The sequence below is a fragment of the Columba livia genome, chromosome 1 (genome assembly GCF_036013475.1).
Source record: "Columba livia isolate bColLiv1 breed racing homer chromosome 1, bColLiv1.pat.W.v2, whole genome shotgun sequence".
Taxonomy (NCBI): domain Eukaryota; kingdom Metazoa; phylum Chordata; class Aves; order Columbiformes; family Columbidae; genus Columba; species Columba livia.
The window spans coordinates 57,135,696-57,160,983 of record NC_088602.1 but is presented as its reverse complement, the minus strand read 5'-3'; the positions used below and the strand labels follow the sequence as shown (position 1 = coordinate 57,160,983).

Sequence of the window (25,288 nt, the reverse complement as noted above, 5' to 3'; positions counted from 1 at the left end):
GACACAAGTTCAGAGCTCCACTTCCCCCCTTTTTAATTAGGCTGGGGAGAACCGCGGAGGCGCCTGGTTGAGGTGCAAGCGAGGCGGCCGGGCCGAGCGAGTGAGTACCCAGCGCAGCCCCGACGGGACGGGGATGGGCACCCAGGGAGGGATCGGGGCGGGGTGCGTCGCGCCGGGGGCTCCTGGCTGGGAGGGGGCGAACAGCCGCCCCCCGGAAGAAGGAATGCGGGGAGGGGTGGGGGTGGAGGCAGTGGGCCGGGGGTGTGCCAGGGGAACTCGCCTCCCCAAACTTGCGGTGCGGGCCGCTTGGCGAGTTTGGGGAGGCCAGTGCCGGTGCTGCAAAAGTCAGCCCGAACCAGCTGTGACTTCACCTATTAGCCCCGATGTCTTTCCGAGGAGATTGGCGGAGTTAAACATCCCACAATGGGCGCTCTGGGGCGTCTCCAGCCTGACCTCTACCCGGTTTTAATAGTTTCATAGGAACTTCATTAAATCAATTACTTAGTGAGCACATCATCATTTATTTGTAATTAGCACTGAAGAGCTTGATTTTTGCAGCAGCCCGCAGCCCGGTTCCCAGCGGGGTTGGCCGTGTACTACAAGCACTTTTGTTTGCTGTGTGTGTTGACTCGTGGTATTATTCGGCCGCCACAATAAAAGTGTAATCTTCACGTCTTAATCTAGCGTTCAGGGGGGAAAGGAAAACAAACACATCGCGGACGAGGCGCCGATTCCCTGTGCACCCCCGCCCTGACCTCCCCACCCCCCCCGCCCCGCCCCGGGCCGCCGACCCCGCTGCGCACAGCCGAGTGCGGGACGGAGGAGCGGGGACCGCCACGGTCCCTGAGGCGTGCAGCCGGCAGGAGGGTGGAGGGACGGGAGGGTGGGACCAAGGCCGGGGCCAAAGCGGGGAAAAGGGGGAAAGGGAGGAAATGGGTCATCCTCAGGCAGGACAAAAGGGAGATGCTCGGTGGCTCGAAGGGCACGAAAGGGGCTGCGGCTGCGAGTCGTCTGCACGGAGTCGGGCAGGTCGTGGGTGTGCGTGGGTGTGTTTGGGGGGGACCAGCGGGGCTCGGCGCTGCAGGAGGCGGAGGCGGGGGCGGGCAGATAGGAAGTTTTCGTTTCGGGGGCTTCAGGGCAGGAAAGGAACGGGTAAGGGGCAGGGAAAGCCGCCTCGGATGTGGGGTGAAAGCGACCCCCGTGGGGGTGGGAGAAGAATAACTCCCCTATAACCAACCAGGCCTCCTCGCTTTTCCCCTCAGCCAGCGCCTTGCCATTGCGGCCCCCCACAGGGAGGCGGCTCCACGCGTGGGGCGCCCCACGGCTGCCCCCAGGCGACAGCCCCATCCGTTCTCTCTCACCACAGAAGCCGCAGTATCCGCGTCGCTGCGCACCGAGGCCGGGCCCTTTGCCGGGCCCGCCGGCACGGTGAGGAGCACCAGGAAGCCTCGGGGGCAGAGGTGCTTTGCAGCCCCCCCCGGGTTGGGCTAGCTCCCTGCAATGCGTCCGCCAGGCGGGCTGTGGTTTGGGGAGCCGGGACGGTTTTAGGGCTGTCTGTCCGCCGCCCGCTCCCTTCCCTGCAGTGGTGGGTTGCGGCTGAAGGCCGTTAGGGTGGACCTGCACACCTGCAAACTCCCGGGCTCACCCGCCCCGGGCAGTCGCGGGTGGGAACGGAGGCAGGTACCTATGGGAAAATCCAAGGCCGAGGGAGCGGGTAAGGCTGTATATAGCCACACATGGGGAGCGTACCGTCTCTCGGCCCTCTCTGGAGACAACTCTACTTCCGGTCCACATTTCGGCTGTTCACCTGCAAAGGGGCTCCCCCACCCCTCCGCCCCACTGTCGACTCGGTCCTTCCCCACGGAAACCTGCCGAGGTGAACGGGACGAACATCCCCGCCGGTGCGTGCCCGGGTCGGGTCCTATCGCCCGGAGGGGCCTGATCCTTAATTTTCACCCTCGTCGCGGCAAGAGCCCGGGCCCGGGACAAGGCAGGTGCAAGCGAGGGTGCAGATGTCACCCGCGGCCGAGTCGTCCCTCACTTGCAATCGGGCACTTCGTCGGAGGCGGCGAGTCTCCGTCGGCCCCGGCCCGGGCCGTGGGGGAGTGGGGCACGGAAACTCGCCCGGCTGCAAGGACCAAAGCGGAGGGGCCGGTGGCATTGCAGAGTGGGTGCCGTTGTGCGTCCACCTCCGCCCCAGAGCCGGGGCACGGCAGAGCCGCTGGGGCGGCTGCGGGGCCCTTCGATACAGGTGATAAAAATACGCGGGAGGAGGGGTGAGAGGGCAAACAGGAAACGCGCAAGTGCCGAGGATTTCGGTAGGTTCACATAAATAGCGTAAAAAAAATATCGGGGGAAAGAGGTGCTTTACTTGCCCAGAGCAACCGGCGTGCGGCGTGTTTTTAATTGCTACGTTTTTAATATTAAGGTGCTTAAGTGCATATCAAACATATCCAATCTCTTCTGCTCGAAACCGTCCGCCCCAAAAGCCGAGCACGGCGAGCTCGGCCCCGAGCTGCGATAAGTGGGTGTTTTCCCACGGTAGCATGGGGGAGGCGGTGAGCGGCAGCGGAGGTTGCGCGGCGGCGGAGAGCGTTTCCAGCTCAGGAGCTCTCTTCCTGCCGGGCAGGAGGAAGTAGGACACAGCCCAAACCCCAAACTTTAAAGAGGCAAAAGCTTATTTTGCTGGGAGGGGGGAGGTAGGGTTGAGGGGGGAAGGGATAGGGTTGGGGCGGGAGTTCTGCTACCTTCTCCCCTTCCCGCTTGGGCTCGGAGCCAGGAGAGTGACCAAGCTTAAGGTGCTCCTGCCCTCACCCTCCGTGGCAGTTCGTCCAGGGCCGCGGAGCCGGGACGTTTGTGGGGTGTAATTTTAGGGCGTGGGAACGGAAATGGTGGGACGGCCCTGGGCTTTGCACAGCTGAGGAGGTGCGGGGAAGAAAACTGGGCTGGGTGCAAGGCAAGCGGGGGGAGTCAGCATGTCGGATCCCCTGGGTGACAGGAATTGCGTGGGCAACAACAGCAGCACCTGCCTGCGGGTCCTACCCCTTCCCGTGGGGTTTTATGGAACCGGGGGCAGATTCCTAGCCGGGGCATATTTTACAGAGGGAACGCCGTTTGGGTGGGTGGGGAGCACTGCTGCTGTCCCGAGGCCACCCCCGGTCCCTGGCTCCGGCCCCCGCCGCGCGTCCTATCCGGCCACAACTGCTCCTGCCCGTCCTTGCTTGTGTCTGCCTGTGCTTGTCCTGCCCGTCCTGCTTGTTCCTGCTTCTCCTGCCTGGCCCTGCTTGCCCTGCTCGCACCTCTCCGCTATGCCCTCTTGGACTAGCAACCCAGCAGCCACTGAAGCTGGCGCTGTTAATGGCTGGCAGGGAGTTAATATACATTTATTGGGGGCTGCACCCTCTCGCAGCCGACCCTTTTCATCTTTAATAAGGAGGAAGAAAGCTGTCTCCTCTGGGAAACGGGCAAGGAAAGGAGTTTCAACAGTACAAAGCTCTTCCCTCTCCCAAATCTGGAAGGGGCTCCCCAAGCACCCATCATCACCAATCTGGACAGCAGATAGATGTTTGAAAGCTGCAACTGTGCTACAAAATATTTTACAGTAGCTGTTCAACATTCCCCTACCCAGTTATTATACACAAAAAGGAGTAAATGAAAATGGTGAAGTAAAATGAAATAAAAGCCTTATTTTCATTCTGCTAACAGACAACACCTAATTAAGGAATATTTGAATCCACAAAAATGCAGACTCTCTGTGGTAGCATAAAACTTCTATTTCAAAATCATAACCAAGCACAAACCAACCAAATCCAGTTTAGGCTTAGGCACAGATGTGGTCCCAGCCCCAGCTCACTGAGGGCCAGGCCAGGCCAAGTATAGTGGCTTGCTGCCTTGACTTCACCCCAGCCCAGATCCTCTAGCAGGTGACTTTCTTTAGGCTTTTATGTTCTCATTTCTTGCAGGACAGGAAGGCAGTCTTGGCCCAGAGCAGCTTTTCAGATTCCAAGTTTGCTGGTGGAGAGCCAGAGCAGCACCAGCCGCTGGCTTCAATAGCCATACCCAAGAGTGCCTCACTGTTGGGGACAGCCCTTGGATCTTTTTTTCCTCCTGTTCTCTAGCACAGAAAAAAGTCCCCCTTAAACTGTTCATCATGCAATCCCTGGGAACCTTTGTTTATTTTATGCTGCACCATCACCCAACTGAGAGCTCAGAGCAATCTGCGTCGGATTTGACTAAGATCTTCCTCTCTTTCCCCATTTACTTCAGCAGGACTTAACATTTCTGTTCTCTAGTTGGCAATGTTTATATGCCAGATGCATTTGCCATTTGATGCATCATGCAGAGGTCAGAGACATATAACCCAGGAGTGACCTTAACCTACCCTGATTGCTGGAAATGTACTTGTGGGGTTTAACACTCACAGATGGCACCCGGGACCTTCCCAGGGGAAAGAGCCTGCCAGAGAGTGCATGGAGGTGAAGCTTTGGGCTGGGTGGATGCAATCCCACACCAGGCTACTCTTAAGCAGAAAGCAGGGGGAACGGGAAGATCTTAAGCCCAAATATACACGAAATAGGGGCAGAGAGCTCTTCCAGTGGGGTAGTGAAGCAGGAAGGTGAACAGCCCCAGTTCTCCAAGAAGTTCATGAGCTGGCAAATGAAGCATTTAGCAGCATTTTATAGCCATTTAAATGGAGCCACATTAGTTGTTTCTTAAGTCACTGTAAAGTACGAGTTTATCCACCTCTAGGCTGCTCCAGTTCTGCGTTTTGCCTTCCCCAAGGAAAGACCATTTCTGCAACCACAACTAAAAACCTGTTACAGACAGATAACACATGCACATACACACACCTGGCTCCCATACCTCCCCTTCACATGGACACTGATATCATCCAAATACCCTCAGATCATGCTCATTAGGAAAGTAAAATCCACAGGGATTTTTCGAGGATATAAGGGGAAAGAAAAAGCAACCTTGAAAGGAAGGCGATGCTGCTGGCATTCAGCCGCCTTCTCCCTTGAGCTCTCCAAGGACACAACCAACTCCTTGTCACCACACAGACCCCAGGGTGCAGAGTGACAGCAAGGTCCCCTTTAACGAGAGATATGGCTATATATGAATGGCTTGTTTTGTAGTGTTTGCTTTTTTTATATTACTTTGCCACTTAAGAAGTGGAGTCCTGAGTTTCCTAGGAGTCAAGGCATTGCTCCCTTCTTTTCTGAGCTTCCCATTTATTGAGGAACTAAGTATTTTACAATGCCCATTTATTGGATCTAAATTAAATTAGAAGGGGGTGTGTGGAGGATTTTTTTTTTTTTTAAAGAAAAGGATTCTCTGAGCTTCAGAAAAGATGGGGCCAAATCATGCTTTCCTGCCCAGGTCAAGCCTATCTTACCTGCTGTCCTGCCAGAAGCATCACTTGCAACTTCCCCTCTCTCCAGAGGACCTGTGGGTCTGTCAAACCGGCAAGGACAGAGGTGGGGAGGAACAACTGTCCCATCCTCTGGCTGGGCAGGGACAGAGCCAGTCCAGATGTGGGGGTAATGCTGAAAAGCCACGAGTGTGCAGAGAACCTGTGCTGGTCCCCAGGCAGCCCCTGTGACCTTCCCGGGGAGAGGGATGTGCATTTTTGCGTATCACCTTCTGTGTGCTCCTTCAAAGAGAGTCACCTTCACCTCCTGAGAAAAAGACCCCATGGTCCACTCATGCACCACTTGAAGCAGTGCCCACGCTTTGACGTGGCCCAGCACCTTCCAGCTCAGGATCCTCCACGCTGACATCAAATTCCCAACTTGCAGAGGACAGTGGTATCATTTGCTGGGCTGTTGTGGGGCCCTGGTGCTCCCCAATGACAAAAGGAACAGTGACATGGATGTGCAGCCTTGTCCACGGCTGCTGGCTCTGGGAGCGAGATCTGCGCTGGCAGAGGGTGATTGATTGATGGCTGGGTATTACAGTGAGGTACAGTAGATTTGTTATGCCAGCTACAGCGTACCTGGTCCAGAAAAACAAGGATTATATCAAAATGGCAGCTTACAATCATGCCTAAATAAAGGTGCTTGCTTACAAGTGCAGTGAACCCAGCCATTTCCTAAAGCCAGCAGTAGATTTGCTTTCCACATTTGCATCTGTGGCTTGTCTGAGCTCTGCGCGTCAGGGAATTTAAAAACAATCATTCGTATTTTTTTCCTTGTTTCTGAATGAACTAGGCTCCTGCAGAAAAATAGCAGGGGGGAATATATTTCTGTTCAGGGATATAGCATTCTAGTCAAGGCATTTGGAGAGTAAAAGCATAAATGTATAAAGCTGTGAAGAGATAATACATGGGGAAATTATTTTTAAAACACAGAGGTAAAACCAGGATTACACTTTTCCAGAAGCAATTTGTAGAATATGTGGCAATAAGAATTGGCACAGCAAGTGTGAAACTTGGATATACATATGTAGATGCTATAGGGATCCTTTACATGCTATTTAAAACAAATTATTAAGGTCACAACATTACGGTGTGCAAACATTAAGGTGTGCATACATGTACATACACAGACATTTATGTGCATGCACACGTATTTACAACCAACACTACGTGATTATTCTTTTGTTTTTGGAAGGTTTCAAAATTTTGAAGCACTCTGATAATTTACACCTACCTATAGGGTCTCAACCATTGGAGTGGCACCTGGTTCATTTCTTGGTGGTGGTGTCAATAATTTCTTTAAATGACCAGAGGGGACATGCTATGCATTAACAATTACTTCATGTGCTCTATGCATGTTCAGATTCTGACTGCTCAGAGTGTGCAGGTTTAGTTTGCCAAGAGATGCTCCTGCCTCTACAGCAGGTGTTAGTAACAGAGGTGGCATTAAAAGCAGCAAGCAGGGTGATGGGAGAATATCTCCTATAGCTGAGAAGGGCCAGAAACAGCTCGTATACTAAACTTCAGTAAAACTGAAATACATTCAGGATATTATCTTGCAATCAAAGATTATTTAAACCTCGAGTCTGCCTTTGAGCACAGAGATTTTAATGGGATATATTACATTTTGGAGCCAAACCTCTGTTGCCAGGTTGTAAACTCACATTTCTGTCACAGCCTAGCCACTGCTGGCTAACCATCTCTTCAGCCACCAGCGCTACATTTTAAAAGGCTGGTTTGGGAAATGTGGGTACATGGGTACCCCAGGGATGCCAGGGAGTTGGTCTGGTTCAGAACTGGCTCTCTCTTTGTGCAGCACAGGAGGGAGCGCTGGGCCCACGGCATCCTGAGCTCAGAGGAGGCGAGGGAAGCACAGACAGAATTACTAACCACATCTCCCTCCGTGACAAACTTGTTTCCCTTCTAAGAGGTGAGATGCCTCTTCAAAGCACAAAGGAGAGCAGATAACTGGCAGGTGGGGCTCTGCTTGTGCATGCAGAGATTTTCTCCCCCCGCCTTCCCTGAGGTTTAATTTTTGTGGTTGTGACTGCCTTTGAAAGACGGTGAAGAAGTAGAAAATATTCACGATCCTCCTGAAGTCAAAGGTGCTCAGTACAGGATTGATGCTGGATGGCTGGAAAGAGAAAGTCTGAAACTAGAGCAGTATTCGGGGTAGCGTAGACCAAGGTGTGGGGGATGTTTGTTTGTATACATGCAAATAACTTGATGTGTATTCCTACATGGACACCCACCAAAAGCAGAGCAGGATCATTTAAAGAACTTCTTTCAAAATGATGCTTCATGTGTCTGATCACTGTTGTGCAAACTTGGTTATTCTTCCTTGCAAAAGCCTATTTTCTTCTGTGTCTCTTCGGGACAATATTAAATTTTAATTGACAGTATGGATTTCTAACTTGGCTAATCCTAACAGTGCCCTTAAGACAAATCAACATGGCATAATTCCCTTAGTGGAAGCTGGAAGGTGTTTTTTTTCTCTCCTGTGTCAGAGAAATAAAAATCTTCCCCCAAATCTGCCCCAAGAGGCACAGTCTACACATGAAGCTGAGAGCTGGGACCCATAACCACTCATCTCGGCCCTGACAGACTCCCTGGGCTGGTAAATCTCCCCAAACTTCCTTTCAACACCTGTAAAATAGAGGTAATGAGAATGGCGTCCTCCCTTCCTCAGGGTTCGATGCGTTAGCGAGTGCGTGCCGAGCTGTCGGAGGCTGGTCCCGCAGGCACCCCTGTGTGCAACCAGCTTGCCCTGCTCTACGCGCTGGTATTTTGCTGCCGTTTGGTTGGCAGAAATATCCCACAACAGCGTAGTGCTCCAGACTATCGTGGGCAGGCATGTAGCAGTCATCCTTTGTTTTCTTTAAATGATTTCAAGCACCAAATAACATCTCTTTTGCCCAGAGATACAGGCAAACCATTTGGCCTCCTGGCAAACAGCTTTCCCAGTCCTCCTGAGCCCACTGTTGTTTGCTGGGTAGGCTCACACTGCATTTTCTACCCCTTCCCCTCAAAATATTTCTTTCTGAGGTGGGGGACAGTTTCATTTTATTTTGTTTCATTTTTTGAGCCCCTGAGCTGGCAGAAAATAGCTACCTCTGAACAAGCATGGCTCGTAAAGAGCAATGGTCGTGGTGGGATGCTTCCCGGCTGCATGGGCTGTGCATCTGTCCCGTTTAAGATCAGCATCAGAAAGAAAGTGGCACTTTAAGAGACTTTTTCATAGAGCACCTGGCAGACCCTGGCATGAAATGACAAGAGATCTTGGAAACACCTAAAACGGCACTTGAAAGTGCATTTCTTTATCCTGGCAGAGATTTTTAGAAAACTCTTCTACATCGATGAACTGTCAAGGAGTGAATAGAAGAGATGTATTTCTGATTTTCAGGCTGGAGCACCACACGATGACTTGTGCTACACCCATAATAAAGGCAGACAGGTGAAAAAAGAAAGGGGAAAAGAGATGCTGGCTCAGCTCCTACCTCCACACATTTGACATCACATCTGCAACCCGAGCAAGCTGCTACCTCTGCTGCATAGTTGCGACCATGACGGTGGCTGTGTCGTTGGGAAACTGTCCAGCAGCAGCCACCATGGCCATGGCCACCGGCCACCAGCCCTGGCTACCCAGGACAACCCGCACAGATGGTTTCTCCATCTCTGCTGCAAAAGGCAGAACAGAGCCATCCTAATATTAACAAAAAACACTCTCCTCATTGCATCAGTAGAGTATTTCCCACCCCCGCCTCCCCCTGCTTATCTTCCCTGAGAAAGCCATGTATGAAATCACGGCAGAGAACGCCAAGGCCACAATGAGGACTAGAATTTGAGAGTTGTAAATTCTACATCCACTTCTTGTCTTGTTACTCCAGCATGGAGAAGTCATGTTGCCTCTACCCCTATTTCAGCTCCCCTGTTTTTTAGGTCAGGTTTGTTCTTGCTATTTGTACCACAGGTAGAACCAAGGGGGCTCCCGATTCGCTGTGGTAGTAGTAGTAGCAGTAGTAGTAAAAATAGTAATTATAATTATATTAAGAGACTGGGCTGTAGCCAAAACAAAATCCCTTTTCACACATTTCTATTTAAATGTAATCCATAAAACTGCATTTTTATGTCAACACATTGGCAATGCAATAACCCTGTAGTGGAGACTGGAACAGGCGTAGGCACAGCTAGATGCATATTTATTTTATATCAGCTCATTTTTACATGAGTGTGTGTGTAATTACATGGCATGCAAGAATTTATTCTCCTGTGTTCACTGGGATATATATACATAGCAGTGTGCCATTTACATAGCAAATGTTAAATGACTTCAGTTTGTTATTCTGGGTGCTACACAGGTAGTCTAAGCTTTTTGGTCATCTGCAAGCTGGCCTAACTCTTTTATAGCACCAGACCAGGCTTACAACTTCACAGAGGCAAGGAATCGGCCCTTGCCACTTGTAGCTTCAAAAAAAAAAAGAAATTAGACTAATTGCATGAGGTGCTACCACTTCTCTCCTCTGATCTGGCATCTCCCATAGCAGCAGATTGTCTCTCTGGCTCATCCAGCCCTGGAGTCAGGCGGTTGTCAAGAAGTGACTTTTTCCCCTCTGGTATTTTGGCTCCAGGTCTCTGGGTTGGAGGCCACAATTTTCAGCACCTGCTAGTAATTTTTTAACAGATGCTAGAAAGGAAAATTTCCAAATACAGCAGATACAATCTGCTGTAGCCTAGGTCAAGCATGGACCACAGGGTTAATTTGTCCTAGAGATGGGGGGCTAATGATGTCCATTGTTTTAGCAAAAATCTTGTCTTCCTTGGAGACAATGGCCAACGTAGCACCTTTGCTGCAGAGGGGAATCATATTGTGTGCAAGCTCTCCTCTTTCTGCTGTAACACCCACTGGCTCCTCCATCAGTACAGGCAGGAGGAATCCACCCTGCCACGAATGATCATTTGCATTTTTGTCAAACAAACTTTTATTTCACATCTAAAGGAAACATTGAACTGATTCAATATATGCAGGTTCAAGTTGCAGTACTGCCATGGGAAGAATTCAGAAGGTCTGTTTCTTGCAGAGATCAAGTCTAAAACAAGTCTTGACATAAAAACCCACTTCAGTATTTCTGGCAGCTCTCTGTCCCATGACTTCCATCACCCTTTGCTAAGCAAGTCGCCCGCCCCCTTCCCTCTGTTTTTCTTGTGATAGTGTGTATATTTTAATCCACTATAACTACTTGTTCTCATAGCCTTCCCTGGTCAGCAGGAAGTAATGGGACCTCCGAACGGCTCTTGAAAGGCAAGGGAAATAAATAAAAGGCAAGGAAATTGAAACAATAAGAACGAACATACCATCCAGGGCAGGTTTCCATTAGGCTCTGGAGGCAAATGACAAGAGGCGTGGAAGGCTGTAGATGAGACAAAACGTCTCATAAGGTTTTGTGACTCATGGCACTGGCTACATATAAATATGTCTTGTCTTTCTCTCTGGGCTGACACAAAGCCCAGACCAGGAGAAATGTAGAAGGAGAAGCATTTGTAGAATGCATGCTACAGCTGGGGCATCTTTCACTGCCTTTTCCCAGGATATAAGTGTGTAGTAACATATGCATGCTGCATACATCTACAATGCCAGCCAGGTCTCTGTGCTGGTAACTGGTATGGGAGAGCTGCGCTGCCTTTCTCCAGGGAATCCTGTCTCATCCTCATCCTGGCTCACAGGTGACAGGTGCACACGCTTTTTCCCTATCTTGCATTCAGAAGTTACCTTTACGCTCTCTTTCACCAATCAATTACTTTCAAACATACTTATCATAGGGGCAGAGCCTGAAGGCGAAATCAGAGAGTCCAGGTGAATGTTATTCCTCTCCTCCCCTTTTGTTTTTTCCTGCTTTCAATACTCCTTTTCAAGTTTGCAAATTAAAGTTATTTTCCTGCCAATGTTTTCTGCTTCCATGTGGCAAACGTTTCTCTTTCCAGTGGAGCAGGAGCCAACACGGCTGCCTCAAGCGTGCATCAGGTTTGTGTATCCTCTCAACTCTTTCCTAGACGAAATGAACAGTCCTGAGATTTGTTCTGCTTCCCCCTAATCCACTTGTATGTCCCTCCTCAGTTTTAGTACATCATGCATGAACCTGAGGCAAAGTACTGGCTATTTTTTTTCTCATAAATACAATTTTGAGGACATTTCTAATTTTCATCTTAACTATGAAAGCTTTTCCAACTTTCCCCTGTTGCTTTTCAAGCCTGGATATACTAAAAAATGGGGCTTAACATCCAAAGCACAGACTTCCACACAAGTGTGTCTTGGTGACTGCTCATCTTATTTGCTCAGGTCACAGATAAATGGATAGTTTGTCCTAATTGTTAGTTTTGTGCACTTTTTGTAAGTACCTCAGTCCTTGCAAAATACAGATGACTGTCGGTGCAGGGTCTGAGACAGTGCAATGAGCTAGGAAACCTTGGTGTCCTTGACAGATAGAGAAGGTGAGTGAGCTGTAGAAGCACATTGGAAGTGTCAGCGTATGCCCTTATCCTTTTCTTTAGGCATCCAGCACACGCACCCTTGGAAACAGGATTTCTGGCTTGATGGCCATTATTCATCCCGAACTACAAAGGATGTTCTTAAATTAGAAAAGCGTGAAACATTAAGAGAAAGAGATTCAAGATGGGCAACAATTTTTATACTGCTTCTTAACTATTCCTGTCAGTTTTCTTGCTACATTCATATTCTTTCACATAGGTACATATATAAAATCAGCAAGTATAGTAGTTGTATCTGTTTTTTAACATATAGGGATATGCACCACTTCCGAGCAAAATCTATGGTTGTGGCTGAATCTTATCTTGAAATGTGTATTGTGTTCCCAATTCATGGGAACTTGGCTAAGAAAATAAAGATTAATTAATGTTTTCTGTCCTTCTGCTTGGCTTCTTGTGGAGTCAGTAGCTCTAGGTCCTAAGCTCTAGGTCCTAAGGAAGTGTCTCAGATTATTCTTCTCTCCCTTTTGCTTTGTTTTCCTATTTTGCACTCTGGAGAAGAACAAGTCTAATATTGTCCATGTACTCTTTCTTTCTTTCTCACATAGTATGACCACTGCAGCCTCTACTGAATAGTCTTTAGCTATTTCTGAGGATGCGGAAAAAAATAGTCTTTGCTACACATGAATACATCTTGGAAAACTAGGCCTTAAATCTGATTTTGGTTTTTCACGAGTTGAATGTGGTGGCCATAGGTGGATTTTTGCATGCTAAGTTAAAATAGATGTAAAATGAAACAAGATTTCAGCTCATAGCATAGGCTAAGTGCCAGCATCCAAAACCTGTATTTCAGGGTATGTTCTAAGTTTTGCTTCAGTCTTCATGATATCATTGTTTACTGAGTTGTCAACAGACTTTTGCTTCTGCTACACTTCTGCCCTTATGATACATGTATTGATGACTGCTTTACTCTTGCCAGAGCACGTCTCCCATACTGTGAATAAACTGCAGCTTGAAGTTGCCACTTTTTGCTCCCATTGAGTAATCACTGTTTTATTTATTATGGTGTTGCTATGGTTCTGCCGTGATGGTCTTTGAGTAGGATCCTGTTACTCTCAGCAATGCTGTCTTGTCCTCTGATCTGCCACCTATAAATCAAACAATATGATTTGACATACATCTAGTCAGATAATTGCCAAAGACATATGCCAGTTGGTACAAGCCCAAAATTATGTGGAAAAATAGCTGACAAACCCGTGGTCAGGCATATCACCCAGGGGAGAATGTGCCCCTGCAACTATATTCCAATAAATCAAATGATGCCTCCTAAAGTGGCTGCTGTTTCACATCTGCCCTCTTCCTTTGGGGCTACATTTTTTCTGTCACTGTACGAGACACCATAACCTAGTGCTGGTCCCAAGAACTGTAGAGGTTCATGCTGTGGCCAGCCAGAGCCTTGGATCAGCGGTGCTGCAATTTTCCATCAGCTGGTGGGACAGGGATGGGGATGAGTCTGGAAACTGGCACCAAAGGGTGCAGCATGAGGACAAAGGCTGGGACTGGTGGCAGAGAACTGGGAGCTTTGGTTTTCACAGCAGCTTGCAGGGAAAGGATGCAGCAAGGAAGGGAACAAAAGGAAGGGCAAAGACCAGACATCCTGGATGTCTCTTCTAAACCTCTTAGCAAACAGTGTGGAGTGTGCACCTTGGCAGCTAGATGGGGTGAATCAGCTCAGAAAAGTCCACCAAGAGGCAAGGGATGGGAATGAATGCAAGCCATCCTACAGTGATCTTGAGCTCTGACTGAAGCCAGGTGGTCTTTTCTGCAGTCCTTACCCAAGCCACGCTCTTCTTAGACCAGTCAGATGTTGGTCTCTGTACGAACTGCAGATTTTGGGCTCTGATGTACCCTGAGGTGGCAGGTTCCTGCAGAAAACTGCTTCTGCAAGGCCATCACTCGGGGCTTCACCAGGAGAGAGTGAGCACAGGGGGAAGGGACGTTTCCAAACGATAAATAGATTTTTTTTTTTTTTAATGAGTGATTTGTTGGCTTCAGGCAAATGGCAGAAGGTTTTACTGAAAAGGCTTCTTTATGGGATTGTGGTTTTGCTTGGGGTAGCTGAGAGAAGTCTGTAAACCCCAGGAGCTCAAGGAGTTTGACAGGTTTGACAGGCCTTCCTGCTACTTATGAACAGGAGGCTGGAACGAGCGTTCCCAAACGAGCGTTCCCAAAAACCTCCCTGTTTTCCATCAAAGCATGCTGGCAAGCCAGAGGAAGAAAGATGCTGTGTTTTTTTTTTACTCCCATTTTATTTTCTTATTTAGAAACCATCTTAGAAATCTGCATTTCTGGATCTTTTAATAGCTATGTTTTCTGAGCTTCCCTCAGCCTGGAATTCCTGTAAACCTCTCTGGGTTTTGGATCAGACCCTCCTACAAAGCCCTGAGCACCTTGAAATCAGTAAGGCAATAATCACTAGTGGCAACGTGAGAGTCACACTAAAAACTGGTGTGCATCACCTCTAAAGAACAATGCCTTTTTATGGATCACAACATGACTGTCATCCTTTCTTGTGTCCACTTACCCTACTACGCTTCACACGCTGCCCAGGCACAAAGGGGAAGACAGGTGAGGAAATAACGAAAATTAAGATGAAAGTTAAGAAAATGATCATAGAGCTGCATCTCTGTCACGTGAAACGCTAGTAAACACTGCAGCTGCTGACAGGGAGAAGTGCCCTCTTTACCTTCCCTGGATCATTCTGTGCCTACACACCACCCCGATCTTATTGAGTAAGAGGAGTGAGTGCTTCTAATTAACACCACATACTTTCCAAGTCTGCAAAGCAAAAGACTTGGATTTCTGCTGTAGCAGCAGTGGCTGCTGCGATACTTAAACCATCACTGGTCAGAGCTGTTGCAGTGCCTGAGCTGGGGGTCACTGCCCTGGGCATGTGGCAAAAGCAAAGCCTGGAAAGAATCAGTAATTCATGAAAAATGTACACACAAGGAGGAATTTCCTATTTCTTTGAATTATGGTAATTTAATTTAAAAGGAAATCCAGTGACAACTTCTAGGAAATAAATGCCTTTTTTGTAAATCTCTGTTTGCGGTGTAAAGGTGCTTAGCTGAAAATCAGCTGAATTCTTCTTACTCTGGTTTCTAATCTTGTCTTAGTTCCTAACCCAGCCTAAAGCTTGGGAAACTGAAATCAGCTCTGACAACATGAACAGGCTGCTTAGGGCAGAACAAACCCAAGAGATTAAGTTAAACTTGCCAGCTGCAGCAAGCTTCTGAGCTTTATCAAACATGCAAGCTGCAGAAAACTCTGGAGCTGACATGTGATCCTGCTAATATCTGAGCCCACTAAATCTTCCAGCCTAAAGGAGCTCCTCAGACCTGGGCAAGTCTCCTACCTCCTGAAGAGAAGGAGCAGCTTAGCTCCAGAGGCCAGCCTTATAATTCCTTAGCTTTATCCCTGGCAGCACCTGACCAGCCCACCTTATCCAGCTGGCCCAGCCTGCAGACTCATGGGCAAAGCCACTTTATTCAGCACTAGCTTAGAAAACAGAAACAACAATCCCATAAGCAAAGCACCAGAGCAGGTCAGTTGTATTGAAGAAAGAAAGGCAAACCTTCCAGTGCAAACCCTCTACCTCTTTTCCGTTTCCCTCTTACTGAGTTCTTTTAATACAAGTGATGTATTTCAGTTATTTCGTTCCCATGTAAAGCCAGTTCCTGGTTCTCTATGCTTACTGTGGTGGACTATGTCCTACTGTTCTCAAGTATTTTCATGAAACAAGTATTTCTTCTCTCCCTTCTGGATAGAGAGCCATGAAACTTTGGGCCTTCTTCCACACCACCTAGCCACTTAGCTTGTGTTTGTTTGTGGAAGTCAATAATGTAGCCTCATCCTTTGTATATTACTATTCAAGAAGGGTAATGACTGTAAGCCCCTAAGGACTTTGATGGACTGTGCAAACACAATGAGGTGAGCTGTGTTGCAGAGTGCATTGTCCAAATAGACAAGACAGAGGAAATTCTAATGTTCCAGCTGTTTAAAGAGGAACTGAGGTGCACTGAGTTTGAGAGAGATTTCCACATAGGTAGTGTATCCTAGAAGCCAAAATTCAACTTGATCCTACCTAGTGCTTTGGTACCTCGTAGTTCTCTCTCTATCTTCTCCCTCTGTGGGATTAAATGTTACCTCCCAAGTCTCCTCCTTGTAGGTGCAGATCAACCAGGTGAGGTAGAGGAGTTTTTACCACAATTCACGGCTTTCTCACCGTGAGTGCAGACCTGACAATGCATGTGCTCCGAGCTGCAGCTAGCTACCAAGCTCTCCCTGTCTGCATAACCATCTGCATCACATCCTACAAATGAAAACCAGAGCGTCCTTCAGCTACCTCAAACAGTTGGTTACTGCCATATGAAACCCTTCAGGAGCCGCGGGAATTTCCTTATAGCTCCCAGCCTGGGATTTGGGGTGTGCCCCACCCTGCGGTCCTCACCCCCGAAGCATCCCTGAACCGGGGAACGCCCTTTGCGTGAGTACGGGATGTCCGACCCAGCCTTCCAGTTTGAACTCAGCTCCCACTCCACAAGTCATTTTTATTTTACTGGGATACCAGTGAAGCTGTAGCTCGGTAACCGATGTTAAGAGGAACTTTTAACACCTCAACAGCAAATGGAGGAGAGTGTTTCCCATTAGTGGCTGAGGAAGTGGTGCTCCTGTAACTTCAGCCTTGAAAGCTAATGAAGCTCAGATTGTGGCCGTGGCCTTTGATGTAGAGATGCCTGAGGTCAGTGTAGCTTTCAGAGGTGCCAGTGCTATGCTGTGTCACCGTGTTTGTCTGGGCGAGGGCCCAATAACTTTAATCCTGTAATCATGTTTCTGTAAGCAACAGCATTTATTGTGCAGATAGTGGGGGATAGCTTCAGCGGTAATTAAATCAGGGATACACTATAGAGGAAAAGCTAATCCACAGCCCTGTAATATCATTTCCAGTAGAGAAAGTTACAGCCAACGGTGTCAGTAAATAGCTAGCAAAATACTGGAATAATTTTCAGGAGAAACTGTGGGGATAAAAATGTCTTGTTTGGCCATCTAATCCATCTCCCTGCCACTACCCTCATTCTGTTAGAGAAGTGATGTCAATAGACTCGCAAAAGTCAGGAAATTCAAAGCTGTGCCTTGACACTACGTCTTTGGCTCGCTCTAATATGCGGGGAGGTAAAAGCATCCACTGATGAGTCTGGCACCATTAGCTTTGAATTTAATTCCTTCTCTTGTGTTGTTTCACAACCTCAGGTCACATACTATGTATTTTATGTCTTCTAACACAGGCTGTTGTATCCCAGACACACATCCACTGTCAGGAGAACACGATGGTATATTCCACTCTGGTTGGGAGGAAATACACATATGTGTGTAACTATGGTTCATCTGGGAGATGAGGAGAACCTCCAGTTAGCTGTTTTGCTGCACTAATTGGTATATGTTTAGACAACCCTGTTATTTTATTTTTCACAATCCTCTTGACTCCATTGTAGATAAATATCTTCTTATGTATATCTTTTAAAATCAGAGCTCTTTTATATTATATAAGCATGAGATATTAAAAGAGCTCCACTATTTTAAAAAGGAGGAATGAATGGGAGTACTTTGCACCCTTTTCTGTGCAGATATCTCTAACTGTGGTAGGGGTTCTGTGTGTGAAATGGCTGCAGAATAGGTTATGAAGGATCAGTTCTATATAGCAAGAAAGAATGATAAATGCTTCTTTACGGAACATCTGATGGCAAACTGCAGACTTCAGTCATACTACGCACAAATGCATGCATGCACATATACATGTATATATAGCATGTAGGTATATATACATATAGAATATACATACACAAACCTTTGTCCTTTAGCTCAGTGCCTGAAAGTTCATTTGTAGGCATCCTGATTCTTGATATATTATTTGTAAACAGAGGGCCAGGGGACTGAAGTATTTCCTTGACTTCAATGGATGATGAGGCCTCAAGCTGTGAACTCAGATTGGGACCTCTAAGTATCCTGCTGCTACCTAACAGCTTGCTGAAAAATGACATAATTTGTGACATCAGCAATATGCTGCTTTAATAGAGGTTTGTAAAACAGTTTCCACCCTTGTGTGTCAGGACAAAAACACCTATCCCCACAAAACCTGAGGCAGCTTCTTCCTGTGTTCCTCACACACCTCACATCCTTTGTATTTTTTAGATATACGTTGCTATAAAGTTCCAATATCCAAAGAGTGATAGGAAATAATTTGGTAATGTCCATGTGAGAACTCTCATCCCATCAGTGCCAGGGAAGATGTCACTTTTCAGGACAACAGTGACTGCCAGCGGGAGGTTCAGCAATGCAGATTTTAATGTGGAGATTTAATTTAAAATACAATTCACAGTTTGTACATGGTTGAAAAATATTTATTACCACCTGGATGTTCAGGACACTGTTTTGGAGGAAATAAATTTCAATTTGGACAATGCCTTGTCATTTCAATTGGTGCCTTTAAAGCATTTCACAGCTCTGCAAACAAGAGGTTTTGTACAATTCTAATACTAGCAGCAGAGAACACACCAATTTAAAACTCACCCAAAATAATACCTGACAGCCCTGGATAATAGGACACTAACTTGAAATTTGTTCAAATGCGAGACTTCTAATGATTTTTGCAAATGCTCCATTCTTCTCATTCTATAATACAATGAGAAATGAATTATTTGCTTCTTGGAAATGTTATTGCATCTGGGGTAAATTTATTTTAAAGTAAGATGCAAACTAGGAAAAAAAAAAAAAAGAAAAAAGTATAAAAGGGTACAAACACTGTCAGAAACCAAATGTCAGTAGGAGGAGTGTGCCTTAACATGAAAGAGTTGGCACTCTGGATTCATTGCTGCTTTGCTGATAAATGAAATTAATTCAGTACCTGTTAGGAAACACATCTCGCCCAGTCACAGCTTCAGCGTCTACTGGGATTTCCTGGGTTTACTGGGTTGGACACGCTCATGGGAGAGGGTCCTTCACACATGGCTCCTTGTAAGTGTAAAGTACCTCAGGAGACAGACAACCTCCACAAGTGAATGTGTGGTGGGTGAGGTGGGGTACCTGCCTGTTCCAAGACCCTAACCTGGGTTTTCCAGCCCACCACAGTCTGAGGCAAAGGTGCCTTGACATGAGAAGAACATTGAAGAACTCAGGAAGACTCCACATGAAAATACAGAGACTTCATCTCTCTAAATAGCAGTGTTGTAGGCCTTCCTTGAAGGAAGAAAAGAAGGAATGAGGGAAAGAAGGAAGGAAAGTATTTTTCAAAGGTGGAAACTGTCCATTGCCATACATGTTTAGGCAGGAGACTAAGGTGCAAGCACAGCTTGACAAAGTGTAGCTGCAGGACTATTCGTCCCTTGTTCATTTTCTGAGGTTCCACTTTCTCCCTTTTTTTGGTTGCATGTCTGTGCATTTCCTAGCATTAAAAAAAAAAAATACTATAACATAAAATTTACTAGAAAGGGTTCACCTAGTCCACCCCCTTCATGAAGGTCTGATGGCAGATGTTAACCTAGCCTGCTCTAAAGAAACCTCGTCCCTTTCCTTTAATGACTTATCTCCTTCTGCAGCTAGTCTTCAATTTGATATATTTTTTTGGTTTACAAATAGTGAAGATGTTCACACTTTCTTTGCTGCGAATTAAACTGATTTCTGGCTATCCTTCTGCCTATGGATACCAAGAACAAGAGAAGATTCCGCTGCAGCATATGAGAGGACAGGCATGCATCTCTGTCTGCACCCCTCAGCCATTTCTCAGCCACTCTCCACCAGTATTTCCCCACCTCTTAGACCATGTCTCTGTTAACATTTCCTCTCCAACCTGTGGTTCTCTGCCCATTTACTTCTTACTTGCAGCTGGCTCTTTGTTCAGGTCAGTAACTGGATGCACCAGAGGACCAGTAGCATATGGGCTTGCACAGACAGCTCTGGAGAAAAATCACCTTGCACAAGCTTTTACTATGGGAAGAGATGGTGTATCAGATATTCCAGGGCTGAAGGTGAGGTGTGCACGGAGGGGCAGCTGCAAAGGAAGAATTCAGTGGGTTCCGCCAGCTCCTCCTCAAACGCCACTGGGGGATGCAAAGACAATTGTGTTGAACCCACAAGTCAGTCAGTGGGCTTCGGCCCTGTCCTTACATCTGTGACAACAGTAACAAAATATGGTGTAGAAGCACAAAACAATTTCTGCTTTTGCCCGTAACACCGAGTTATAACAAACTAACCTCAGACCTATGATGATCTCTGGCCCGGTTTTATGCATGTTGGCTGTGGCAGGAGGGAAAGCCATAGCTTCTATATTCATACTCAGTTCTCACATGAAATAATGGGGGCGGGGGGAGAGAGAGGAGGAGTGGGTGGAAGATGCAGCTGCAAAAACGGTCAGTGAAACATAAAAATCCCTATTGTTGTATTTCTCAGTGCCCTTCCACTTCTGGGCACAGACAAGGCCTCCCCCTGCTCAGGTTCAATACGCAGGGGATCCTTGGGGCTCAGAGCTCCCTCCCTGCTTTCCCTAAGCCTCACCGTCAATTGTGCTTTTGTTCACAGAAAAAAAAAAATAGCCCAATGCATGCTAATTTATAGCCAGGCAAGCAATTAAAAAAAAGTTTATTATCCTTCCCCCCCATACGGAGTCTTACAGCAGCAGGGTTTTCTGGTAAATCTGACACAAGCTGATGTCAGTAAGGGGGAGCAAGGCCAGGAGCTGAGCAGAGCGCTTTACATCTCCCCTCCACGTGAAATGGGACAGTCTTCCAATTTTCTCTGTCTGCCTATACTTGGGAACGTGTGTGCTTCAGGAAAACCCAGGCACAAAGACACACTCCTTTCCCTAGGCTTTGACAGCAAACTTGCTCTGTACATATCACCTTCATGTATCATATCATTTAACAAATGCTATGAATAAACACTAAAGAAAGAATTGCTAATATGGCTACAATGTAGAGACATATTTACATTTACACTGAACTGACTGTGTGACTTTCTGTAAATCGGACATATCCTTAAGAGTCAACAAAAACTTAGACACCTGTTCATCTGTATGGTGAAGTCAGTTAATACAGTTGCACTCTGGATTTTTTTAAGTCCTTGCAAAATCTTAGAACTGCACCAATAGAGATTTTGACATTAATACAGGACCGACTGTTTCTTTCAGGAGGGACTCTTTTGTGTGTGGGGATGTTTTTTGTTTGGTTGTTTGTTTTTTTTCTCCCCAAGATTTGATTGTAAAGGAAGGAATAGATGTCTCTTCCTGCTTTGTATTTTAAGCAGTCTCTGAGTACAGCATCATGGTGTGGAGCTGAAAGTGCCTGAATGCTTTCAAATGAGCAGGCACGCTTTTGCTTGTACCCCAGCAGTCACCCCAGTGCTGAGGTAGGATGACAGCACTGCCGCTGTGCAGGCAGGGATGGGCAATCTCTGCCAGGTGAGCTCCTTCTGAAGCATTTTGTGGGCAGAGACCACAGCTCTTTCCTGTACTCTGAGCAAGTACCACGACCTGGGGGACCTGCTTTCGGTATTTTAAAACACAAACCTTTTACTGGTGGCCCAAGCATTTGTGCTTGAAGAGAGTGGAAGTGATTTCGTTCTCCCACCTGTGCTCTCACACAGCAACACCAGCGATATAACTGGACAGCCCTTGCACATCCTTCGCAACCTGTTTCCCTTCACTTGCAAGTATTTAATTCCACATTATCCAACCATGGGGCTCTTGGTGACAAAACTGGAGGCAGGGCTGTCAGTGATGGTCAGATTTGCAGTGACACATGCATTATTGACTGCATCTAAGCTGTGTTTTTACATAGGAACTGGACATGAATTGTTTCCAGTGGCATCCTATAGTGCACCAGACCTGCACAAACACTGCTATACATTAGGGACTACTCCAACAGTGAGCCAGGAATGAAGTCAGGTATCAGGAAGCCTAGACCAGGTCTTTCCAGCCGCATGAACGTATCTCCCATAGATCTTTAGGCTACTGCACATATGTCTCACATGGGGACAAGGTTTTTACATTCAGCAAGCTTCATTTTGACAAACTCCTGTTGTACGTGTGTTTGATATCACAACTTCAATAACATTAGCATAAAACCCAAAGCTATGTGGAGTCACACTTTAAATTTCAGGGGCCCAAAAATGTAGCGTAGGCATTTAGAGCTTCTTATACTCACCAGGATTATCAGCTCAAAATGATGCCAGGAGGCAATGGGCACCTACCACACCTCTAGGGATTGAATCTCTTGCATTTCTAAAGACATCAGTCTCAGCAACACCTCACAGTATTGGCTTTGCTATCACAAATTTGGGAGCTCCAGACCCTATCTGGGAAGCAATAGCCCCAAACACAGTCAGGATACCTGATCTCTCCCCTACTTGCTGTATGGGCATATGCAGGATATTTCTGTTCTGCATCCTATTCCCTCTACTCCTGGTTATGCAGAGCAGAGCACCCCAGTCCTGTTCCCAATGAGGGACACCCACTGCTGGGAGGTGAAGGGAGGCCTGGGGTGCACTGAGGGGACAAGGAGACCCAGTGGGGGCTGTGGGGGGGAAAGAAGGGGTAAAGGATATGGAGGGCATTAATTTCTTTGCTGGCCCTTGCAGGCACCACTGGTGCTGGGCTGGTGTCTGTGTGTACATCCCTGTAGGTGGCCTTGCCACAGGTGACAGCGGGTCCTGGCTGAAGGGGTGCTGGGGGGCATGGGGGTGGCCAGAATAAAGCGTTCTGGTAGTGGTGTAAGGGGTGTGATTAAGGCATCCCTTCCCTTTTCCCTTCTTTTCCCCTTCCCTTTCTCTTTCCCTTTACCTTTCTCCTTCCTTGCCATATCCCGGGCTCCCGGTAGCAGCACAGGACTGCACAGGGCTGTTCCGGTCCCCGCGGGGCCAGGGGCCACCCCTCTGTCTGTCCATCCATCCACTCACCCATCCATTCATTCGCCGGGGGCGCTGCGGGCTCCCCTCCCACCGTGCCGGGCGCCTCTCGACCCCACGGGGAACCCCTCCCTTCCATTAAGCCCAAATACCAGCACCCCAAAACGACTCGGAGTCCTGCCCGCCCCGCCGGGGCTCATCTCTGCCCCGGCTTCCCCGGGGAGTGGGGCGCGCAGCTCCCAAGCCCCGTGGCAAAAATAGAAAAGAATATGCAGCCCTCACGGGTGTTTATTCCCCTCTCCCCCTCTTTTTAATCTTTGAAGTAGTAGTTAAAAGTAGCCCCGTCTCGGGGCTTTGCCATGCTCTGAAGCTGAGGGAGGTGAAGGTGGGAAAAGAGAGGATTGGAGCGATGGGATGCACGAAATACAAAGTTGGGTTTGATTTTTTGTTTTCGTTTTTGCCCACCGCACCCCCCTCCCAACTCCTTTCGAAATCAGAAATTACTGCCTGAGGAGCAGATACTCCGTTTTATTGGCTCGTAAAAAAAAAGTTTTCAAAGCCCAATTTCCACCAGATACATTTATTTTCCGTTGAAAGCAGAATTAAAACAATACGCGCGAGTAGGTACCATTAAACCTAAACCATCTTTTGCTGTTAATCACAGGAGAGAATGATTAGAAAAGGCAGGAAAGGAGCACTGCGTTTTAAACACACAAATTCAGATTTTAGGAAGAGTAAGATCAGAGGAGGACTGAACCCAAGAAACAAGGAGAGACCTTTAATAAAATTCAGTGTCAGGTTACTTCGCGATGTTGCAGGGAACACGCCGTTCCTGGAAGGGATTTGTGGTTGTGAAATGCATCCTTTGCTAAAATACCGTTTGATGTTTTTGTCGAAGAAGAAACCAAAACAATCTTTGCCTTTTAAGCCCCGATTTCAAAACAAAACCAAAAGAAAGGAAAAAAAAAAAAGGCAACAAAAAAATCCCTCTATATTTCAAACTGCAGCTTTGAACGGCTTTCCTGGCGGTATTTGCTTCCAATCTCACAGGCGGAGTGCCCCTGTGTTGCCGAGGTCTCCCTGCCCTCCCTTCCCCCGTTTCTGTTGCTTGGATGGCAGGTTCAGAAGCAAATGCCCTGCTAAATAATTGCTAGAATTTGGGGAAAAAAAAAAAAAAAAAAGGAGGAAAAAAGAGGAGAAAATGCGCACCAGCATTCAGGTGCTAACCTACTTATTTGAAAGTAATTTATTTTCCATTTTGCCCGTTTTCCCCCTTTAAAACAGAACGCTGAAAGAAAGAATAAGTGCTTTAACATTTCAATGTTGTGCTCTGGTAATTACTTTTTCACTTTTCCCCTAAGTTCCAATGTGAAAACCTCACAGGGGGGTCTTTGCTGTAGCAGGGCTACAGTTCCCAATCCCAAGCGCAAGATCTGCAATTACAAACCCATTCGGTGCCCTTCCCTATCATTAATATGCACAAAATCCTGCCGCTAATCTTATAATCTGTTTTGTTTCATCAATTGCTTGCCTAGCACCAGGCGGGAAAGAAAAAGAGAAAAAGAAAAAAGAAAGAAAGAGGAGAAGAATAAAGCCGGAAAACACGGAAAGCTTCCTAAAGTAAACGAAAAGGCAAATAAATCGGATTTTATTTTTTATAAAGCGAAAATCGTTAAGACTGTTAAATGGAAGCAGGATTTTCCGTTGAGGGGGGAGTGTCAGGGAAATTTAAGGAGAAATCTGAATATATCCAACATTTTATTTGCATATTTGATTTCTCCGCGTACGAGTCACGAAATGAAGTTACTTAAGCAGTCAGCTGCGGAAAACACCTCAAGAGACATTATCATTATTATTATTATCATCATTGCTTGGTTTGAAGGCGGGAGCGAAGGCGGCGGGTGGGGTGCGGATGCGCCTCCGCCGCCCCCCGCGCTGCCTCCGCGGCAGCGCAGCTCCCGCGGGCTTGTCACACGTTGTCATTAAGACTTCAGTAAAACAATGAAGACATTATTTTTTGAAATCCTCTTCTCTCCCTGCCCCCACTTCCCCCTCGCACCCCCCCTCCCCGCCCCAGCGCGGTATTAAGGGAATAAAACAATCTACGCCACACGGGTCCTATTGAGATTAATGAAAAAATTATGCAAAAAAGAAGGAAAAAAAAGACTATATCTCATAAATCTCATTTTCCGTTCCCTGCGCCAGGCCTCGCCTCCGTCTTGCCTTGCACCTGATGATTTATTAACGTAATCTGCGGGGATAACTACACATGTGCCCAGCTCCGGCTTGTCCCAGCTCATCTTCTAAGTAATTGTTTCTCATTAGTTCTGATAATGTTTTAATAGTGTTACCCATAATTTAGTCAGCCAAGAATTAATAACGGAGGGTGCCCTGAAATGCGAGGTGGGGGGAGAGTGCGGAGGAGTAGGGGGAGCTGCG

At 47.2% G+C, this 25,288-nt stretch overlaps 1 long non-coding RNA gene across 1 annotated transcript in view; it reads left to right on the top strand.

The window, feature by feature from the left end:
* The window catches only part of LOC135579076 (uncharacterized), a 55,043-nt gene that overhangs the window by 1,310 nt on the left and 28,445 nt on the right, over positions 1-25,288 (top strand). Inside the window, exon 2 of the long non-coding RNA XR_010471471.1 lies at positions 41-100. This is a non-coding gene — a long non-coding RNA (uncharacterized LOC135579076). The remainder of the gene's footprint in view (positions 1-40; positions 101-25,288) is intronic.